The 22,191-nt window shown below is 41.6% G+C and overlaps 1 protein-coding gene across 4 annotated transcripts in view; it reads right to left on the minus strand.

Moving 5' to 3' along the window:
- Positions 1 to 22,191, minus strand: part of Large1 (LARGE xylosyl- and glucuronyltransferase 1) — a 459,671-nt gene that overhangs the window by 153,425 nt on the left and 284,055 nt on the right. The gene's annotated exons all lie outside the window — the stretch shown is intronic.

The following is a 22,191-nucleotide window of genomic DNA, read 5'->3' on the forward strand; positions in this document are numbered from 1 at the left end:
AATCTTGGGATGCCTACTTGTCTATTCCGAGTCTCATTTTTGTCATATGTGCTACTGACAGACATAGATATATATAACATCAAAAGGCTTTACCAACTACTTTCTCTTTAGCATCAGACTACAGAAAGAGTTTCTTGGGATCATATGTAGCAAAAGAAAGAAGCTAACCACTGAACTGCTACCCCATTTCCCAGTTACCATTTTTGGTAGTTTATAAAGTATATTCCATTGAATCATATAATTAAATTTTATTCATGGCTAATCAGCCTGGGAATAGCAATTACAACATCAAAATTAAGATCACAGCACTCTCAAAATTCAGAGACAAGGGACAGAACCAATCAGATTAAACAGCGGAAATAGGAAAGATGGCTAAAGAATGAGAATTGAATAAAAGCCAATCAAATAAATTAAGTACAACTTCTGAAACAGGGTGAGAAATAATATCAAATATAGGGGGTTATTGTTATCCAAGGCACCCACATTTTATTTAAACCCTCCCTTAGCTTCTACTGGACACATGACATAGACCCAGACGACTACACATTTAGGGCAATTATGCATCCTTATTTACTCTTGGCATTTCTTCTTCATAGCTCTGAGGTCCACAGTGAATCAAAGAGGAATCATTTTTTCTGAGATCCTCATCTCAAACTTGCTGGGGTCAAGTTGCAGAATCTTCAGAAAGCAGGAGCTGAAACTTCAAGGCTGTCTTCAGAAGGATACCTATAATATCCTATCTAATGTGTTTCCTTGGTTATATAAGCATTCTCTGATTTTAATTCCAAGACTTTTTTCCAAATGCCACATCTGAATTACAGACACAAATATTGCCTTTTCACTTTCTCTCTGGTTGAGTGGTTGTAGCCTGAGTATATTATTCTCTCCTTCTGGATTACTGCAGCCTGCAGAAGCAAACACTGTTTTTCCTTTTTTAAGGGAAGAGTGCTTGAGGGCAACTGTGAACTTGTGCTCATCAAATTCTTCATTTATCCACCTGTTCGTCCATCCAAGGATAATTACAGAGGACGTACTCCCAACAAGACACTGATTGAAGCAATGGGGGTAAAAACAATCTCATTCAAAAGGAAGAGGCTGCTTCGATTCTTAGCACAGATCTGCTGCCGTGCCTGGCCGGCACTGCCAGTTGTACATCTCCAATTCCTCTCACTCAAACCCTTGTCTGTCTGTTGGGTCTCTGTGCTAGAGTCTGGGCTTTTCCTCCTCAGCACATACACATCCAGCTATTTCCCTTGCCTAGGAGTTACTCAGCTCTAGATTATGGGGAACACTTTGGTTTTCATTGCCTTTTCCTCCATCCACCAAGCTGGGTAATCACACTGAAGCACACCTGTAAAGAATGGTGTGTTGGCTACTACTGACAGGTAACTTCATATGAAAGCGCGGACCTCACTGCAATCTGGAAAGTTAGTATGCTTCTTGGTCTGATGTTCGGGAAGCAGACCTGGTAGAGTACAGAAACCAGGCTCTGATACACTGGTTATAGAGACATATGGGGCAACTGAATGAAAGTGAACAGTTTGACCTTCAGGTTCTCTATCTGTAAATTGGAGATTATACCTCACCCTGAGGCTTCTCATGAAGGTCAAAGTTAAAGTTACCTTTCACTGAGCATTTACTCCAGGTCAGGAAGTATGTGAAGCCCTTGAACTTGACACTGAATTATAGTTAATTCAGGTGTGAGCCTCAGAATAGGGACACTGTTGAAGGATTCTGCCATCTATTTCCTATTAAGACGGGTTTCTTAAGCAATTAGGATTCACTGGGTCACAAAGGACACACTGAGATTTTAGATTAAGCTACCGGAATATCTTGGCCATGATGTGGGCATTTAACTGTAAACAAATTAAAACCAGAGGACAATACAATTTTATTGCTTTAGTACTTCTCAAGTGCTCGATGGTCATATGAGGCCACATCATAGAATGTTCTCATGGACAGGGCTTGCATACAGAGAGCATGAGAGAAGAAATGAGACTAATCAAAAGGAAGACAGGGGTATTAATTCCATGAAGGTTCATAGAATTGAAATATGCTGCTAAAACACACACACAGACAGACACACAGAGACTCTCTCTCTCTCTCTCTCTCTCTCTCTCTCTCTCTCTCTCTCTCTCTCTCTCTCTCTCTCTCTCTCTCTCTCTCTCTCTCTCTCTCTCTCGGAGTGAGGCTATTTTCATTCTGGAGCTATACTCAAGCAGGTACCTATCAGGCTCAATGGATGGCTTTATAAGATGACTGTGACACTGACCATAACTAATTGCCTAGTAAGAGTTTAAAGCATTAATTGCTTATAGCTTTTACTAACTGAATAAAGATACATTTACAAAGCTTCATGAAGTATCTGTTCCTGTGAGCCAACTTCTTCCCTGTTGTTTGCCCAGTGGTAACTTCGAAAGTAGCATTTAAGGAGGTTTACAAGAAATCAACTGAGCTCTTAACATCAGTATGACTTCAGGACTGAGGCAGGATAGCTCTTCCCTGACTAGAAAGCAGGTTTCATACTCAGTGCTATCAGTGAGTTTATGTTAATATCTTTTGACTTGACAGCTTGTTGTCCTCACCCTGTATACCTTGCTACCCTGTATCCCCTCCTTCTTTTCCTCCTCTAAGTCCTAAGAATAAGAGTTTTACCTTTCCAGAACTTGAGCTGATCCTCTCAGGCAGAATTAGTTGTTCCCTCAGCTGAGCATGGGAAATATCTCAGGTTATCCAGCATCATGCGATAAAATCTTGCACTCATGTATCTGGGTGTGGTAGTTTGGATGTAACTGGACCCCATACTCTCATAGGGCGTGGCTTTGTTGGAATAAGTATGGCCTTGTTGGAGGAAGTGTGTGGGATCAGATTTTGAGGTTTCCAATGTTAAGGATACTGCATAATATATAAGTTGATTTCCTGCTGCCTGCAAGATATAGGAATCAAGCTTCTATTCCAATACCACAACTACCTGAATGCCAACATGCTCCCTGTCATGAAAATAATGGATTGAACCTTTGAAACTGTACGCAAGCCACCCACATTAAATGTTTTCTTTATAAGAGTTGCTGTGGTCATGGTGAGTCTTCACAGCAATAGAAACCCTAAGATTCTGGGTATGTTATTTCTGTGGGTCAACCTTCATAAATGGTCAGGACTGCCTTTTTCCATGGAGATCATTAGTCTTCAGTGTCAACTTGACTGCATTCAGAGGTACATGAAAATGTCACTCTATTTCTGTGAGGATGCTTCCAGAAATGTTTAAGTGAACAGGGTAGACACACCCTGATCATGGTATCATCTCATGGGCTCATGTACTGGACTATGTATAAGGCAGAAAGCAAGATAAACATCAGCATTAACCTCTCTGCTTCCTTATAGTAGATGCAGTGGGAACATCTGCCTCACATTCCTACTGTCATACCCTTCCTGCCACCATGGACCGTGCCCTCCAACTGTGAGCCCAAAGAAAATCTTTCATCACTAATTTGCATCCTGTTGGGTATTTGGCTACAGCAATTATAAAAATAATAGGACATTCATCTCTATTGATTTATTTATTCTAGAAGATGCAGGGGCCATCACTCACAAATCTTCCCCAGCTTCTCTACCATGAAGAATCAACAAGGGTCCTATCATTTTGTCCTAACTTTAGAAAGTTATTCTTTCTAAATGGTGGATGTGCCATTCATATTTAATCATGCTTTGCATCTGTTCAGAACAGCGCCAAAAATGTAGATGTTGTTGTCAGTAGACATTATGATAACTATTCCTGTCAAAATCAATTTTTCATGTGTTCTTTATTATATGATTTTGCACATTTCCTTGTGCACTTCTGAAATGATTCTTTTAGACTGACCAGCACATGATGAACCACTCCCTTTCTTAGAATCAAGAGGCTGGGTACTGAGTATGTGGTTCCTGCAAAATGCCTCTGTTTACCCAAGGGGAAGACCTCATTTGAAGACACTCCTGAATTGGAGTGATAGCTGGGAAACCAGCATAGGATTGTTCCAGACCTCCTGAATCAGGATGTCAGTTTGGAGGTCTAGGCAGTCTTTGGGGCCTCTGGGAGTGGATCAGTATTCACCCCTAGTTCACAAATGGACTTTGGGAGCCCATTTCCCATAGAGGGAACTCTCTCAACCTAGACACACATATCTCCAAATGATATGACAGACTTTGAAGATCCTCCATGGAAGGCCTCACCCTCCCTGGGGAGCAGAAAGGGTATGGGATAGGGGGTTACTGTGGGGCACGGGAGGAGGGGAGGAAGAGGGAACTCAGATTGACATGTGAAACAATCTTGTTTTTATTTAAATTAAAAAAAAAGAAACAGAGACATTATCCCTCACAAATGCATGACAAATAATAAACAAATTCATAGATAATAGCAAATGAAATGCTACAATAAATAAGAAATGCTATGAAAAAAAGAGACAATGCTGGATGCTCATTTGAATGTGAGGGAAAATTCTGAAGATGAAAGAATGTTCTGGAAATTTCCTTTTAATTAAAGTGTTGCGTGGCTGCATTTTCTCCTTGAGCTTTAGTGTTTTTTCTACAAAGGGAATTCACAGAAAAGAGTGGGAGGGGCCTTTGCATATACAATAAGCACTTCATATGAAAGTAGAACTCTATCAGTTTTATAGCCTCTCTTAGTGCCTGGCACTGGTTAAGTTCTGAAGGCTTTCGTTGACTGAAGGTTGCACAGCTGAAACTAAACCAAACTGTCAAACTATGACAGAAAAGAACAAGGATTCAAGATGGAGCTAAATTACTATGAAATATAGACAAGGTCAAGGCTAGAGAGGAGCATTCCTGAATGGGTGATTAGGCAAAATTTCTCCCAGCATGAAGAATGACCCATAGAGGGGCCTCTATAGGTATCTAAGTGTTCAGAAGGGTTCACAGAATAGTTCAACTCCAGAAAAAGATATAAAACTGTCCCTGGCTGCATTCTGCAAAGAGCTCAAAAAGGGCTCAATGATAGAGTGATGGGCAGTAGAGAGAAAGAATGAGTGGATACACAGGTAACAGCAGGACTGATGAGCCCTGGTCAGCCATCGGCAGGTGACAGATGAGTCAGTACTTGGCTAAGGAAGATGTCAGCGAGGTATTTGCATGCTCCAGTCTCTGAGATGAGGCTCCAACAGCCAAGGAACCAGGGCAAGGAGCTGGGGCTGTAGAGTGTAGAGCTCAGGACATGGAACACTCCTTCTCTGCAGTTCTCTCAGGTCAAATGATTCCAGAAGGGTGGAGAATCACAGTAGATGAAAAACACTTGCTGGGCTAGGACTCTTCCTTTTTCACATGCTACTTGTATTAGCTGTCCCCTAATGTTTCTGAAGTAGAAACAACTCCAAATCAAGAACTCTGTTTAACAGACTGGAAACACAAGAGGACCAGGCTGTTCTTTCTGAGGGCACAAGCTGCACATTCAGAGCACTGTAAATTCTTTCACTGACAGCATGTCTAAGAATTCCCAAAAAGGAATAAACAGCTGAGCATGATGATGTAGAGTGTAATCCCAGAGCTTGGGAGGATGAAGCAGTAATGCAGCTGGAACTAGTCTGTTAACACAGCCAGTTCTTGCCATTGTATATTAATTTGTATATATTTTACATTGTAATACAAGCATTTGTGTTTTAATGAAAAAATAATGTTTTACATTACCATCAGGGGTTTCACATAGTGACTGACATAATGAGATTTGATGGGGGAGAGAGGAGGCCATTGTCAGAGGTAGAAGGGACCTGTCATAAAAGCCATCACTGTCTACCATACTGCAGTCTCTAACCATTTTCAGGAAAAGGGGGAAATGATGAGAATACCCACACTAAGGTAGAAATTGTACCTAATGGCTGGGTACAGATGGGAGAGGATTAACATTTGGTACAATACATAAGTGTATTTTCCCCAATTGAGAAGGAACCTATTGGTGCCACTCTCCAGCAAAAAACACATTCATATTCAAATGAGGAACCCATTGAACAGGATGCTTTTTGTATGTTCATGACTATCCTCTAGGGAGTTGACAGGATTATTCGGCCCAGTGGTAATGATGGATGTAGATGTAGACTCTGACACAGGTCAGTTTATACATATGGATCATCCTACTGGCCACTCTCAGATACCTCAGGGCAGTACTATCATGCCCATTTCAAAGATGGAAATGGGATACAGAATAATTTGAATAACTTTTTCAAAACGGGACAGCTGAGTCTTCTTGGGGCTGGGTTCCTATTCTTGAGGATGAACCTAAGAACCTTTACCATCTCCACAATGATCTCAGGCAACCTGACTCCTTTTTTCCACATTTGAGTTCACAAACCTAATAAACAATCAATGTGTCTCCTGAAACAACCAAGAAGTTTTCCTACATATTTCCAGCTTTGGCCTTCTGTCTTCTGATTCAGTGGCAGCTTTCAGACATTGGCTTACAATGTACATAATAGCTGTTCAATCAACACTGAAGTCTCTCACCCAAAAGATGCTACTGCATCTAGTGATACCCAGTCCCTGAATGTCATATGAAATTACTTTTAAATTTTTAGTTCAGAAGCTAAGTTTGAATGTGAATTTTCAGATGCTATTTCTTCACAGACATCTCTTTACAGAGAGAAACTTAGCACTCTATGGTGGCCACATGATAAGCTCTGAACCCAAGAATCTCTGGGTTTGGCTCTGGAGCTCTTCTGCTTCTAGGATTTTGGGCTCTGAATCCTGAATTTAACTGATGTGTCTCAGTTCCCCACCTCTTAAAGGTTGAGATAATAACATTTTCAGACTTGAATTATTGTGAAGATTAACTCAGATAAGCTTCCCAGGATTAATACTACTTAAGGACTGAGCAAATGACACAGAGCCTTTATGAAAATACAACATAGATTAATGCACTTGAGCTTCTCAGTACAGTGCTTAAGGCATGGTGTTTTATAAATGGCAAATGGTGATGATAATTCCATTAAAATATTAAGTAGGGTGTATTTTATTTCAGTTGGCTAAATCAATGCCTTCTATGCCTTCTAAATGCCCCTGTTTTTAATAGTTTTGAACTGCTTTGTCACTGTTCATTTTCAGTGGTTTTCACAAGGGCTTGAGCAACTAGCAGAATGTAATAAAAAAGAGCAAGTATGTCACAGCAAGGCTCAAATAACAGTGGGATATGTTAACACTAAGTCCCTTCTCTCAAGGCTTTCTTATGAACCTATATAGTGATTACTGGTGGGAGCTCTTACCCATTCCCTGCATCTCAGTGTCCTAGAGGAGCTTTCACATGCTTGAGTTCAGTTTACCCAATCTAGGAAGCTAGGTTTCCAGGGAGCATATTATACAGACTGGAAAATGAAGCTAGCAATGGAATTGCAATCTGTCACCTGCCCTACAATGAGGAAAGCTTGGTTTTGCTTTCTTATGAATTGCATTTTCTCAAACATTTAATGGCAGTCCTTTAAGCAGGATTGTGTCTTTAAAATAATCCCCAGAGTTTCTCAGAATGACATGGCTAGTGGGTGGGGAGGAAACAGTTGCACTTTAGTGGTTAATTTTAATTTTAATTGTCAACTAGATACAATACAGAATTATCTGGGAAGAGTGTCTCAACGAAGCACTATCTAGGTCAGGTTTGCCTGTGTGTATGTTTGTAGGAGTTATCTTATTCACATTAATTAAGGTGGGAAGACTACCCCCTGTAGGTGATACCACTCCCAGGCAAGGGATCCTGACTTGCATAAGAATGGAGATGTAAAGCTTAGCACTGGCATGCTTTTAAGTCATTGCTGCAGGTTTTGGATCATGGGTCTGGTACAACTAGCTGTCTTGAGCTCCTGCCATTGTGACTTCCTCATAGTGTTGGACCCTAACCTGGAACTGTGAGCTCAAATAAACACATTTTTTTTTCCTCCAAGCTATTTTTGTCAAGGAATTTTGTCAGAGAGTGGGGAAAAAAAAACTAAGACAAAAATTTTCACTATAAATAAGTCTCTCTCTCTCTCTCTCTCTCTCTCTCTCTCTCTCTCTCTCTCTCTCTCTCTCTCTCTCTCTGTGTGTGTGTGTGTGTGTGTGTGTGTGTGCTTCCTATTTAAATTATAATTCCAGCAGCTAATTGCCTCAGAACTGCTCTCAGATCCTACCCTGAACCTGAACCCTGGCAGATTTTTCCCTTTGAGAATTGCCTTGGTTTTGGGAAAAACAAACAAACAACAAAACCCCCAATAATCTCATATTTCCAAATGTTACAAATAATATGGATAGTAAAGGAAACTACTAAGGGAATTTTTCTGTTTTAAAAGTAAAACTGACTATAAAACAGGCTCGTGTGGTTTTAAAGGCCATTTTATATATGGCTATCGGGATGACATATGACTAAGCACATCTGCTTCATACTACGCATTGCCCACTGCCTAGCACAGGACAAGGATAGTGCTTGGTAGCAGGGTGGACTATGGAGGTCAGAGCGCACCCGAAAGTCTAAGGCTTACTGTTTGGAAAGCAGTTAGCAATTTGAGGTAAATACTGATAGTGGGCTAATTGTTATACTATATTGAAAGTGTGGACCCTCTTTGAAAAATGTTTACCATACACTGACTGATGAGGGATAGATATGTGACCAAGAAGGCATAGTATAAACAATGCTTTCTTCTTCCAGAAGTGAAAGAAGCCTGTATCCCCAGGAACAGCTTAGAAATATTGGGAACCAAAATAGAAGCAGGTTGAGAACAGAGAAGAGAACACCTGTGGTGGGGGATGTCCTTCTCTATATGTTTCTCTTATTGGTTGATGAATAAAACACTGTTTGGCCGATAGAGGAAGGGAGATAGGCAGGGCTAGGAGAATTCTAGGAATGACAGGTAGAGAGGCTCCGTAGAGAGCCCTGGAAAGACGTCTTGTAGCCAGCAAAGGAGTAACAGCGGCAGGCATTCTCCGGTAAGCCAAGACCACGTGGAAACACATAGATTTATAGAAATGGGTTAATAATTAAGAAAGAGCTAGCCAATAAGAAGCCCTGGCCATTGGTCAACAGGTTAATAATTAATACAGCATCTGTGTGTTTATTTGGGGCTGAAACAGCAGTGGGACCTGGTGGGACAAGAGAAACCAGCAACACACCTTGAAGGTGTGAGCCAGTGGCTACATGAACCACTCTTTGCTTCTGCCATATGCCATCTGAAACAACCCACTACTTGGCAACCCAGCCCCGCTTGGCAAGAAGGTTCTTATAAACATGAGAAGTTCAGAACACATGTTATGTAACCATGTGCTATAACAGTTATCAGGCATACAGCATACAATTTCCTACAATAAATATAGACATTTATATGCTGTATGTAGAGTATGTAATACACATATTGAGGTAATATGCAACTCTACTTGGGCATTTCTTTCCCATACACACAGACGTCTCAAGGTAGAAATGGGGTCAATTCACACTGGACACTGCCTTGGTCCCATCCACACTCACATTAGACACAGCCTTGGTCCTATTCACATTGAACACGTCTGTGGTCTCATCCATATACATATGGGACTCCACCTTTGTCCCACTCATACTAGACATTGCCTTGGTGCCATTGGTCACCTAGCTTACCGTTTTACAAATAAGAAATGTTAACTAAGTGATATAAAAGACCTTTTGCTTTGGGATATCTTTGAAAGCAGGGTAATGAGCAAAGGACTTACTTCATCTCAATCTTACCAAACCCCTTTTCTTCCCTGTCTAAGTACAAGTGCAATCACTGAAGGCCATGATGATGACAAAGGGAGCAAGGGAGAGGAGTCCTTAAAATACACCTCCTCTCGTGGGAAGCCATTTGGTTTAGGAATCCTATTGTGTTTATTAGAGAAAATCAAGGTGGCAGACTTTCCTGGTTTACAAGGTGGGCAAGTGTACACTCTGTGTCCATTTGTCTGATTCAAACCGTAGATTACATCTCGTTGACTGTGACTGCTTGCTAGCTACTTAAATTCTGAGTCTGTATTCTCATTCAGAAAAGCGAAGAGGATAGGGTTGATTAGACAGCTTAGTGCATAGATGTGCTTGTTGCATAAATGCGAAGACCTGAGTTTGAATCCCAAGAGCCCATGTAAAATCTGGGCACTGTAGTGCACATCTGTAATGCTAGTGCTCCCACAGTGAGATGGGAGGTGAGACAGGAGAACCCCTGGAGCTCTGAGAGCCGTCTTGCTTTGTTACCTAGTGGCAAACAGTAAGTGACCCTGTTTTAGACAAGATGAAGGGTAAAGACAGACACCTAACTTTATCCTCTGACCTCTATGGAACATGAGCCTGCCCTCACATATGAAAACACACACACACACTATGGAAATGATGATGATCAAATCGCTTTTGTTTACATGGCTGTGAGGGGATTAAGAAAGCAATATGCATGGTACTATTTACCTAATGAGTGGATCTACCAGTTCATCGGATATGTTGTTGTTATTTTAGCCTTGGCTGACATGCAAATCAAGTGTGGCTTAATAAAAATTCACACCTAAAAGTCAGAACAATTGTGTGGTGGTTTGAATAGGAATAGCTCCCAGATGATCATATATTGGAATGGTTTTTCAATAGGAAGTGGCACTATTCAGAGGTGTGCATTTGTTTGGATGGATAGATGTGTCCCTTGTTAGATGTAGTGTGACACTGGGGAAGGGCTTTGGGGTTTCAAATGCTCAAGCCAGAACCAGCAGGGCTGTCTCTTCTTGTTCCTTGCCTATCTGGATGTGGAACTCTCAGTTACCTTTCCAGCACCATATATGCCGGAATGCCACCATGCTTCCTGCCATGCTGATAATGGACTACACCTCTGAAGAAAGCCCCAAATTTCCTTTAAAAGAGACATTGTAGTCATGGTATCTCTTCATAGCAACAGAACATTGACTAAGACAAAATGCCATTTCCCTGAACCAACAGGTCTGTTTGGAGCAGAGGTGAAAGTAGAGAAACAAAAACACACCCTCATTGACTGGACCAGAGAACATGTTTCTGGAAGCTTTGTGACCTGGGAGGATACCTCATGACCTAGCCCAGAATCCTTCATGGATGGACCTAAAACACAAAGAAGAACCGAGACTGATGGGAAGGGTGTGACACTTCAGAGCAGTTCCAGTGCTAATTGAGAGGCTCTGTACTGAAAATGATACATTCCAGGGTCGGATTCAGAAGAGAAGTGGATTACAGCTAATCTCCAACTCAGGGATGAAGCTAAGGAGGCTGTTCTTGTCACCATCGGTAAAAGGTTGTTACTGATAGTTCAAAGGCAGAGGGCAGGGAATGGCTGATGGGAGGATCTATTCCTCATACAAGGAGAGCAGGGAATAGAAGATGCTAAGCTTGGATGGGTGACGGGGTTCTCCTACCAGCTGAGAAGGAATGGATGTCTACATATAATGGCCAGTGGCTGGTGGAAGTCATGGGTGGCAGCAGAAGGGAGGTGATGGAGGATTAAGCAACTCTGATAGAAAACATCTGGGCTGGCACTCTGCACTCACTGCTGGCAGCAGCATTCAGGGTTCTCACACTTTCTCATCATTCCTTTATTGAAACTGATAGGAAGTGGCCTGAACTTTTTTGTTTTGTTTGTTTCAACCTACTTAACACATTTGCTTTTCCTGAGCCTACTTTCTGACTCCATCTCCATGCCTGGCAGTCCAGAGGCTTTTGCAGGTCTTGCACTAGGACTCTATGGTTACGCAAGCAGAAGCTGAGGATGAGCTCTTCTGAGCACAAAGCAAGGGGCTTTCGATGGTGTACAGACTAGTGGTACGTGTGGATATCACCCATAGAGGTGACACTCATGACCAGTGGGATATGTGCTATGAGCCAGAGACATGAAGCAGAACAGGAAATAAGGAGTACATTCTTTGTCCTCTGAGGACAAGCTTTATATAGCTACCATTCACATCTTCATCACTGACTATGTGCCTTTACACAGCATAGTACAACAGGAATATTCAAGTACAAGTACAGAGCAAAAGACATGCTACCATGCTCTGTGCTTTGTATAGATTTTTTAGTGTCCTTTTACTTTGATAAATCCATTTTTGTCATAGAAAACAGCTGACAAGCTCCAGGGCAAGGTGATAGAGAGCTAGTGAATTGAAATACTATCAACTGTGTGCTGCAATGTCTGCAACTGGTGTGGTAGCATCAAAAGTACCAAATGGGCTGCTGCAGTAGGATACTTTGGGAATCATGGGAATATCCAGAACTGCCAAGACATGAGTCCTGCCTATGGTGAAACCAGACAGGAGCAACAATTAAGACATGCTGAAGTAGTTTTGGAGAATGGTTTGGCAGGCCTACAATTCCAAACAATACTGGATAAATGACCCAGGCATTCCACTCCTGGGAATATATTAGGAGAAACAGTAACACGTGTCCTTTCAAAACTGTGGAATGAAGAGCTGGAGAAATGGTTCAGTACTCTTCTAAAGGACTGGGATTTGATTCCCAAAACCCATGTAGTAGCTCATACTATCTGTAACTCCAGTTCCAGGGGGTCCAGCGCCCTCTTTTGACCTCCTCACCCACACATGTGGCACCCAGATACAGCACAAGCAAAATACCCATACAAGTAAAATAGACAAATAAATTAAAAATTGTGATGAACGTTCATAGCCATACTATATTACTCAGTGTGTTCTATGTGAGAAATAGCTAACACAAGCAACTTAAGGGAGGGGGGATCTAGGTTAGTTGTCATGGTGGGAAAGTATGGCAGCTGGAGTGTCTGTGGTGGGAGAACTATGTAGAAACTGAGTGCTACAGGAACAGGACAGGAGGCAGGATCAGGCTATAGCACTTACACCCCAACTCTGTTATGGGCTGTATATATCTGTATATAGACTCCATGTCTGCTAGCTAGTCCCATCATCCAAAAGTTCACAATCTTCCAAAGAGTGCCATCAGACAGGGATCAAGGGCTCAAACACATGAGTCTGTGGGGGACTCCTTACATTCAAACCAGGATAAGTAAAGTAACCAGAAAGTGGGGATGACTTGACTGCTCAAGTGACACATGGATCAAGAAAGTACGATATAGCTATACTATAGAATATCATTTACTCATAAAATGAACACCACACTAACATATAGCAAAATGAGGATGGAGTGTAAAAATACCATGCTGAGTTAAGGCCAAACAGGATACACTGTGTGTCAGATAATTCTAGCAATATGATTCATCTAGAATTAAAAAAAAATCCACAGAGGCAGATTATGGGTTATCTAGGGCTTAAGAGGTGAGGGTACAAGATAAATAATAATGAGCACAGGTATTTTGCATAGAATATTAAATATTTTAATACTCATGATCATAGAACTTTGTGAGTCGAGTAAAAGCCCTTGAATTGCACATTGTGAGCCAGTGAATTTTATGGAATATGAGATACACCCTCAAAAGTGATATCAAAGTTTACATAGTAGAATTTCAAAAGGGAAGTTTTGGGTTCTAGTTTTTCTGATTGTATGGCCATATGAAGTAGATCAGGTATACTATGAGCTTGAGTTTCCACATCTGTGCTGGATACAGAACACCAGCTCCTAGATTGCTATGACCCCATGGTGCAGTATTTCACATGAAGTGTAGGCATCACATTTGCTGCAAGCTGCTGACATTTTAAAATAGACATAGAGCAGTTAACCAAACATAATACCTTAAGTAGACAAAGTGATTTCTGAAACAGCAAACAGCACCAAATGCACAATGAATCACTTTGGCACACTGGCAAGAGAGCTGCAGAGCTCAAGCATTTAGTACCTCTGCATGAGTCACAGCAAAGGCAGCAACCCCTGAAGAAGGCAGCCCCTGGCCAATGGTGTCAGATACAGAAGGCAATTGCTTTTCCAGTGGCCCCATGCTGGAAAAATAATAATACATAGAGCAATTACCAAAGAGACTGCATTTGGGGCTGGAGAAATGGCTCCACGGATAAAATGATTGCCATGTAAACATGAGGATAAGTTTAGATCCCAATCACTTGCATAAATGTTAGGTGGGAATGGCAGCCTCCTATAATCTCAGTACTCAGGAGGCAAAGACAGAGGATCTCTACAGCAAGGTGGTTAGCTATATTCAAGTGACAAATCATGCCCCAGTATTATAAATCAGAGAGCAACTAAGGAAGGTGTCAGACATTAACTTCTGGCTTTCACATGCAGGCACACAAAAAAAGAGACACACACAGATGCAGAGACAGACAGACATTTTTTGTGCTGTTTTAAAGAGCCTGAATTTGTCAGCATCATTGGGATGCAACTTAAGCAGCCTGCCCACATCTTTCCTGTCTTTTCTGTCCATGACCTGGAATAAAGGCCCTGTTGGAGCCATGCATCCTCCTTGTAGGTCATCTGGACATGGCGCTAAGCTGAATGGAGGCTGTGGATGGCCAGGTTTGCACAGGCAGGCAAATATCTGCCTGCAACAATTGGCAATGTCATTATCACATCAGAGATGAGAGTCTGAGTAGGCTCCATCAATCCCCTGTGTAGCTTGCATTCTATCTACACCCTTCCAGGCACTGCTGAGACTAGGGTTAGTTTTCATAGAAGAAAGGGACCATTAGAAATGCTTGCAGCACCTGAAGGTTAATGCTGGGGAGAGAGATTTGCATAGCATGGTGAGGGGTAAAAACTGTAACAAAAGGGGCTATGACAGGAGGAAACTGGAGGTTGAACAGAGTGAGTGTTTAAAGGCTAGAGCTCTCTGGAGACACAGCAGGCTGTCTTGAGAGATGCAGAAGTCTGCACTACTATTTTGGGTCTATCAGTGACTGCCTGATGACTTGAATGAGGTCAGAGCTATCCTGAACTTTGGGAACTCTTGGTCATTCAGAAATCTGTCAAATGACAGAAAGTCATTTGGAATCATTGTTCTTTCTCTCCTCTCACTTACTGATGCTTAATGAATGACAGGACTGACAATAACACTACTCAGAGTATCCTGGGCACCATCTACAAAGCTCAGAATGGGCTATGCTGAATAGAATCACAGGTTGAACATCCCAGATTCATAAAACTCAAAGCCAGAATAAAAAATGGTATGAAATCTTAAACTTTTGGATGCCAACATGGAAAACTCCTCGCCACAGCACCCTGTTTCACACTCAAACTTATTTTCAAATATAACTAATGATTATGCCCAAGATCCCTAAATCATGGTAAATGAAAAATGTGCCAAGCAAGGAGGCAGCATCCCAGCTTCCCAGTTGTCACAGGATCATGGGATTCACAGCCAGATTCCTCTTGACTCTCATCCAAAGGCTTGCCTTTGAAATGAGGTCGTCCTTGACGGGAGGAACAGGGTCTTAATCCAAACATTCCCCACTAAAGGTGTTTTAAAAGTGTGTGTGTGTGTGTGTGTGTGTGTGTGTGTGTGTGTGTGTGTGTGTGTGTGTAGCTGTCTCTTGCAGATTGAGCTAAATTCTTACTTGGGGCTACATTCTTGTTTTGTTTTGTTTGTTTGTTTTTTGTTGTTGTTGTTCTTCCAGACAGGGTTTCTCTGTAGGTTTGGAGTCTATCCTAGAACTCTCTTTGAAGCCAGGCTGACCTCGAACTCACAGAGATCCACCTGCCTCTGCATTACAAGCGCTAGGATTAAAGGCATGTGCCACTACCACCCAACAGGGCTACATTCTTAACTGGTACTCTGGAACAATTTTCCTTCAAAGTTTGTATAATAACGGACATCTTTGGGAAGGTACAGAAATTACATACCTTCTGGAACCAGGGACAAAGTGGCCCAGAGAGGTAATCTAGCATCAGGGGCATGTGACTGCTACTGCAACCTACGGGGGACCCTGCCTCTCTGATTAAGCTGGAAGTAAATTGTAAAATTTGAGGAGGGACTGGGAGCTGGATGAAGAATCTGTATGGTTGCAAACACATCTAATTCCTTTAGATAACATCCCTAAGAGAGATTATGCTGGAGAGGATGTTGAGAAAGGGGAACACTCCTCTGTGGGGAGAGATCTTAAGTACTCATAGCACTGACCACGCCCATTCGGGTGTGGCCTCAAGTATGTGGGAGAAGGCAGGGCATAAAGGGCCAGGAGGAAGGGATCACCACTCTCTCGGGGTTCTAGTTTGGAGTCTAGCAGAGCGCTGACCTCAGGTTCTCTACTTCTCATGTAAGTGACTTCCCCTGCAATAAATATTATATGACATCATACCCTATGCAACTCCAGATTCCAGTTACTCCTCCATTGCTCGTGGGAGTGCAAACTCATACAGCCAATTTGGAAATCAGTATGGTGGTTTCTCAGGAAAATGGGAATCAGTTTACCTCAGGATCCAGCAATTCCACTCTTACGCATATACCCAAAGGATGCACAGTCATGCAACAAGGATATATATTCAACTATGTTCACAGCAATGGTGTCTGTAATAGCTACAACCTGGAAGCAACCTAGATGCCCCTCAAGTGAAGAATGGATAGAGAAAATGTAGTACATTTACACAATGGAGTACTACCCAGTGGGGAAGAAAAAAAAAATAATGGAATCCTGGCATTTGCAGGGAAATGGATGGAACTAGAAGAAACCAACCTGAGTGAGGTAATCCAGACACAGAAAGACAAACATGGTATGTACTCTCTCATATATGGATTTTAGACATAGAGCATGGGAGTGCCTGCCTACAATCCACACCTCCAGAGAAGCTAGGAAACAAGGAGGACCCTAAGAGAGACATACAGGGTCTCATGGAGAAATGGAAAAGGACAACATCACCTGAGAAAATTGGGAGCAAGGTGGGGTGAGGGAGGTAGGACAATGAGCAGGGGAGAGGAGGAGGAGGGAGGAAAACATGAAGAAGCAAGGGAAGAGATACCTTAATAGAGGTATCATAGGTTTAAAGAGAAATCTGGCACTAAGGAAATATCCAGGAATCCACACGGATAACCCCAACTAAAAATCTAAGCAATAGCAGAAATGCTACCTTAAATGCCCATCCCCTATAATGAGATTGATGACTATCTTAAATGCTATCCTAGAGCCCTCATGTAGTAGCTTATGGAAGCAGAAGCAAACACCCACAGCTAAAAACTGAGCTAACTCCTGGAATCTAGTTGTAGAGAGGGAGGAATGATGAGGAAAGGAGTTAAGACCATGCTGGGGAAACCCACAGAAACACATGACCTGACCAAGTGGTAGCCCACGGATCCCAGTCCTAAAGCTGGGGAACCAGCCTTGGGCAGAGCCAAGCCTCCTGAACGTGGGTGTCAGTTAGGAGGCCAGGGCAGTCTATGGGGCCTCTGAGAGTGGAAGCAGTATCTATCTCTAGTGCATTAATGGACTTTGGGAATCCATTCCCCACGGAGGGACACTCAGCCTAGATACACAGGGGAGGGCCTAGCCCCTGCCCCAAACTAACCTCCCTAGGGAGTGGATGGAGGTGGGATGGGATTTCATGGGGGGCATGAGAGGATGGGAGGGAGAGGGAACTGGGATTGTTATGTAAAATAAGAGTTTTCCTAATTTAAATAAAAACTTATATTAAAAAATCCCTATGGGATCTCTTTTTTGTCTGACTGTTATTTACTTTAACAGCGAGGAGACTCAGACACAAGAGAGAAACTGTCCAGGAGCACAGGCAGGCTGTGAATGGGGGATGGGTAGGCATGAGTAGAGATGAAAGAATCATTATAGAGTCACAGGCTTTGATCTGAATACATGTGTCCTTCTGGCCAGAGTAACAGTTGAGGGTAGAGGGGGAAAAAGCCTTGAAAATGAGATGTAGCTGGGCAGACTGATGAGCTGCTTTCCCACAAAAGGATCAGGTTATGAAAAGACAGAGACGCAAGGAGAAGTGAGCTGTTTGATTCAGCAAGTCGCAAATGAAACAGTTCTCTGCACAGCACGTGGTGATGGATATGAAGCCCTGAGATGGTCTCTGAGCTCATGGATAAAGATGCCAAGAGTTCTAATATACACTCAGTGGGCTGAATTCTGATATCTGCTACAGGATAGATCAAGTGAAAATACTTGGCTAAGAGATATATAAGACAGACACATAAGAAACACCCCAAAATTCCATTTATATGGGTCTAAAATAGACAAGAATGTAGAGACAAAGCAAATGGCTTGCCTAGAAGAGGCAGGAGAGTGAAAACGTAGGTTGTAATTATAGCTTTGGAAGGGCACTCTTCTCCAATCTGTAATTGAGGAACTACAGGTTACTCTGAACTGCCAGTGTCTCACCATGGAAACTTATGAACACACTCCATACAAATGATGTAGCAGACCAAAAAGGCTGTCACTTCCTGAATGAGGGGACCTTTAACTCACAATGTCTACCTCCTTTTTCAGTTCCCCACAAATGCCCTTTGTTTTATACCTCTGAGCTGAGGGCAGAAAAGGGAAGAATAGAGACAGCCACACATTCCTTTGATAACCTGCTCAATCTTTCTCTTAGTTAACAAGACACCATACAACCAATCAGTTGTCAGCTTCAAATGCTTCTGCAGAGGGGAGTTTTGATTACTGTAGAGCACAGTGTCTAGAATGAACACGACTTTATACACCTAAAGCAAGCACACAGGCATTGATCCAGTGGTACACTACTCAATCTAGTATTCTGAAGACTCATGATAAGTGTCATCTTGGGCATGACACAGAGAACTACAGGCATCAGTGAACAAGTGAAATAGTACTTTATCATCTCCAACCTATGTAACACCCATTGATCACCAATCAGTCTTTCCCTCTTTCCAAAGCACAATACATTCACACGTTATCAAAGTAGGAGGCATGACCCTGCTATCCAAGGATATTTTATAGTAAGGATTTCTGTTTGGAAACTGAACAATGAAGCTCACAAATTTGATTTTATTTTTGCAAATTTTCTCTTCAGTTTCCTTTCCTTTGGTTCCTTTATCATAAAATGCAGAGAGAACAATCATTCATTAATGTAGACTGAAGTTTCTGTCCATCCTGGTCCCACTGCCCTTCAGTCCCAAATAAACACACAGAGGCTTATTATAATTATAAAAAGTTTGGCTCAGACTTCTTACTGGTTAGCTCCCTCTTAATTATTAACCCATAACTATTAATTTATGTATTTTCACATGGCTTTATCTTAGCAGAGAACACCCAGCATCCTACCTTCCCAGTAGCTCCATGCTGTCTCCAAGAGGCTCCTCTTGCCATTCCTCTTCTCAGAATTGTCCTAGTCTGCTTGCCATGCCTATACGTCCTCCCTGGCTAAGTACTGCCTGTCCATTGGCCAAAACAGCTTTATTCATCAACTAATAAGAGAAACATATATTCACAGCATACCAATGACTTCATCCAACAATTTCAGCCCTGAATATAAATCACTTTAAGTTTCCTGGAAAAAGTGAAAATGCGTATCTTGACATTGCTATAGGAAAGATTCAGGTGCACTGAGAACAAGGTGACTCATGACTTCCAGATTCCCGAGTGGCAAGCATGAAAAACCGAACCCAATATTATGCCTCTGTGGTGCCCATGCCCTGAGCAAGCAGGAAATGAAAGAGAAGACATCCAACTGCTTGTGCTAAGAGAATGCATCTGCTGCCTTTATTGCCAAAGAATGTGTGTGTACATGTCTTTATTGCAAGTGCTAGGAAGTCTCTCTCTCTCTCTCTCTCTCTCTCTCTCTCTCTCTCTCTCTCTCTCTAAAGAGGGAGCAGGCTTACATACAGGCTTACAGGACAGTGGAAAAACCCCAGGTGTAAGAGTTCATGTTTTCCTTGTGCTAGATATTGATTTCAGGCAGACAAGGCCATGGTGGTAAGCTAGAACTAGAAAGCAGGATGCGACTATGGCTATCAGCTGACAAGCAATGCACAGAAATATGTGGGGGCTGAGACCCAACTCTCCCTTCTTTATATATAAATTAGCACCTGTCTTAAGTGGCTAGGATGGTGACACTAACATTATCTGTCAACTGAGAAATCATCCAGGCTGCATGACCCTCCTGTCTTAGGTTGGCTGGCATCCCCTTAGGCTTGACCATCATTGGCTGCCTGATATTACTGCAGGCTTCACCATATTGAACTGAATGAATCTCTGTGGTCATCAAATGACAAAATGAGCCTGGGCTTATCTAGTGCCAAGGCGCCTTAGCCAAATGAAGCACATGACAATAAGTCCTATGGCTACAAGGCCCAGAGAAAGGGACCCAGCCCATTCTTTGATTAACCATACTAGTCTGGAGGAACACACAGCTTTTTATTTTCTGTGGAAACGAAAGCAGAAATTCTTTTCTCAAGTAACCTGATTTCAAAATATGTAAGTTGGATTAATTCAGCAGCATTAATAATCAAATGACTTATAGTAGTTGTTCCTTCCTTAGCAATTAAACAATTCAAAAACAACACAACAGCACACAGCGGGGCAAATCCACAAATAATAATACCACCATCAACAAATCAAAAACAAACAAGAATTAACACTCAATGGTCCTTAATTTCACTCAATATTAATGGTTTTAATTTGCCTATAAAAAGACACAGGGTAACAGAATGGATACGAAGACAGAATCCATTCTTCTGCTGCATACAAGAAACACACCTCAACTTCAAAGACATACATTACCTCAGAGTAAAAGGTTAGGATAAGATTTTCCAATCAAATGGATTCAAGAAACAAGCTGGTATAGCTATCCTAGTATAGAACAAATTAGACTTCAAACTAAAATCAATCAAAAGAGATGAAGAAGGTCATTTCATATTCATCACAGGAAAAATCCTTCAGGATGAAGTCTCAATTCTGAACACCTATGCCCCAAATACAAAGGCATCCATGTTCGTAAAGAAAACATTAATAAAACTCAAATCACACATAAGACCTCACACACTCATAGTGGGAGACTTCAACACTCCACTCTCACCACTAGACAGGAATACCAGTCAGAAACTTAACAAAGAAACAAAGGAACTAACAGAAGTTATGACCCAAATGGGTTTAACAGACATCTATAAAACATTCCATCCAAACACAAAAGAATACACCTTCTTCTCAGCACCACATGGGACCTTCTCAAAAATTAACTACATACTTGGCAACATAGCAAACCTCAACAGGTACAAAAAATTTGGAATAACCCCCTGTATCTTATCAGAATACCACACTTTAAAGTTAGAATTCAACAACACAAATTGCAGAAAGCCTACAAACTCATGGAAATTGAACAACGTGCAATAATACCATACCTGGGTAAAGGAAAAAATAAAAAAAGAAATTAAAGACTTCCTGGAATTCAATGAAAATCAAGACACAATATACCCAAACTTATGGGATACTTTGCTTTTGTTTTTGTTTTTTGTTTTGTTTTGTTTTGTTTTGTTTTATGAGACAGGGTTTCTCTGTATTGTTTTGGAGGCTGTCGGTCCAGCCCGGCCTCGAACTCACAGTGCTGGGATTAAAGGTGTGTGCCACCACCGCCCGGCCCATGGGATACTCTGAAAGCAGTACTAAGACGAAAGTTCATATCACTAAGTGTTCATATGAAGAAACTGGAGAATAGTCACACTAGAAAATTAATAGCACAACTGAAAGCTCTAGAACAAAAAGAAGCAAACTCACCCAGGAGGAGTAGACATCAGGAAATAATCAAACTGAGGACTGAAAACAATAAAGTAGAAACAAAGAAAACAATACAAAGTTTTAAGGTAACAAAGAATTGGTTCTTCAAGAAAATCAACAAGATAGACATACATCTGTCCAAACTAACCAAAAGGCTGAGAAATAACATGTAAATTAACAAAATCAGGAATGAAAAGGGAGATGTAACAACGGACACTGAGGAAATCCAGAGAATCTTCAGGTCATACTTTGAAAATCTGTAGTCCACAAAATTCGAAAATTTAAAGGAAATGGACAAATAAGATATAATTTACCAAAACTAAATCAATTGCAGATAAGCAATCTCAACAGACCTATAACCCCTAATGAAATGAAGTCTACCAACCAAAACCAGGCCCAGATGGCTTCAGTGCAGAATTCTACCATAAATGTAAAGAAGAGCTAATTCCAATACTCCTCAAAGTGTTCCACACAATAGAAGCAGGAGGTTCGCTGCCAAACTCTTTTTATGAGGCTAAAACTACCTGGGTACCCAAGCCACACAAAGACATAACTAAGAAAAAGAACTACAGACGAATATCCCTCATGAACATTGATGCAAATATATTCAATAAAATATTAGCAAATCGAATTCAA

This window comes from Mesocricetus auratus, unplaced genomic scaffold, assembly GCF_017639785.1.
Source record: "Mesocricetus auratus isolate SY011 unplaced genomic scaffold, BCM_Maur_2.0 Super-Scaffold_100041, whole genome shotgun sequence".
NCBI lineage: Eukaryota > Metazoa > Chordata > Mammalia > Rodentia > Cricetidae > Mesocricetus > Mesocricetus auratus.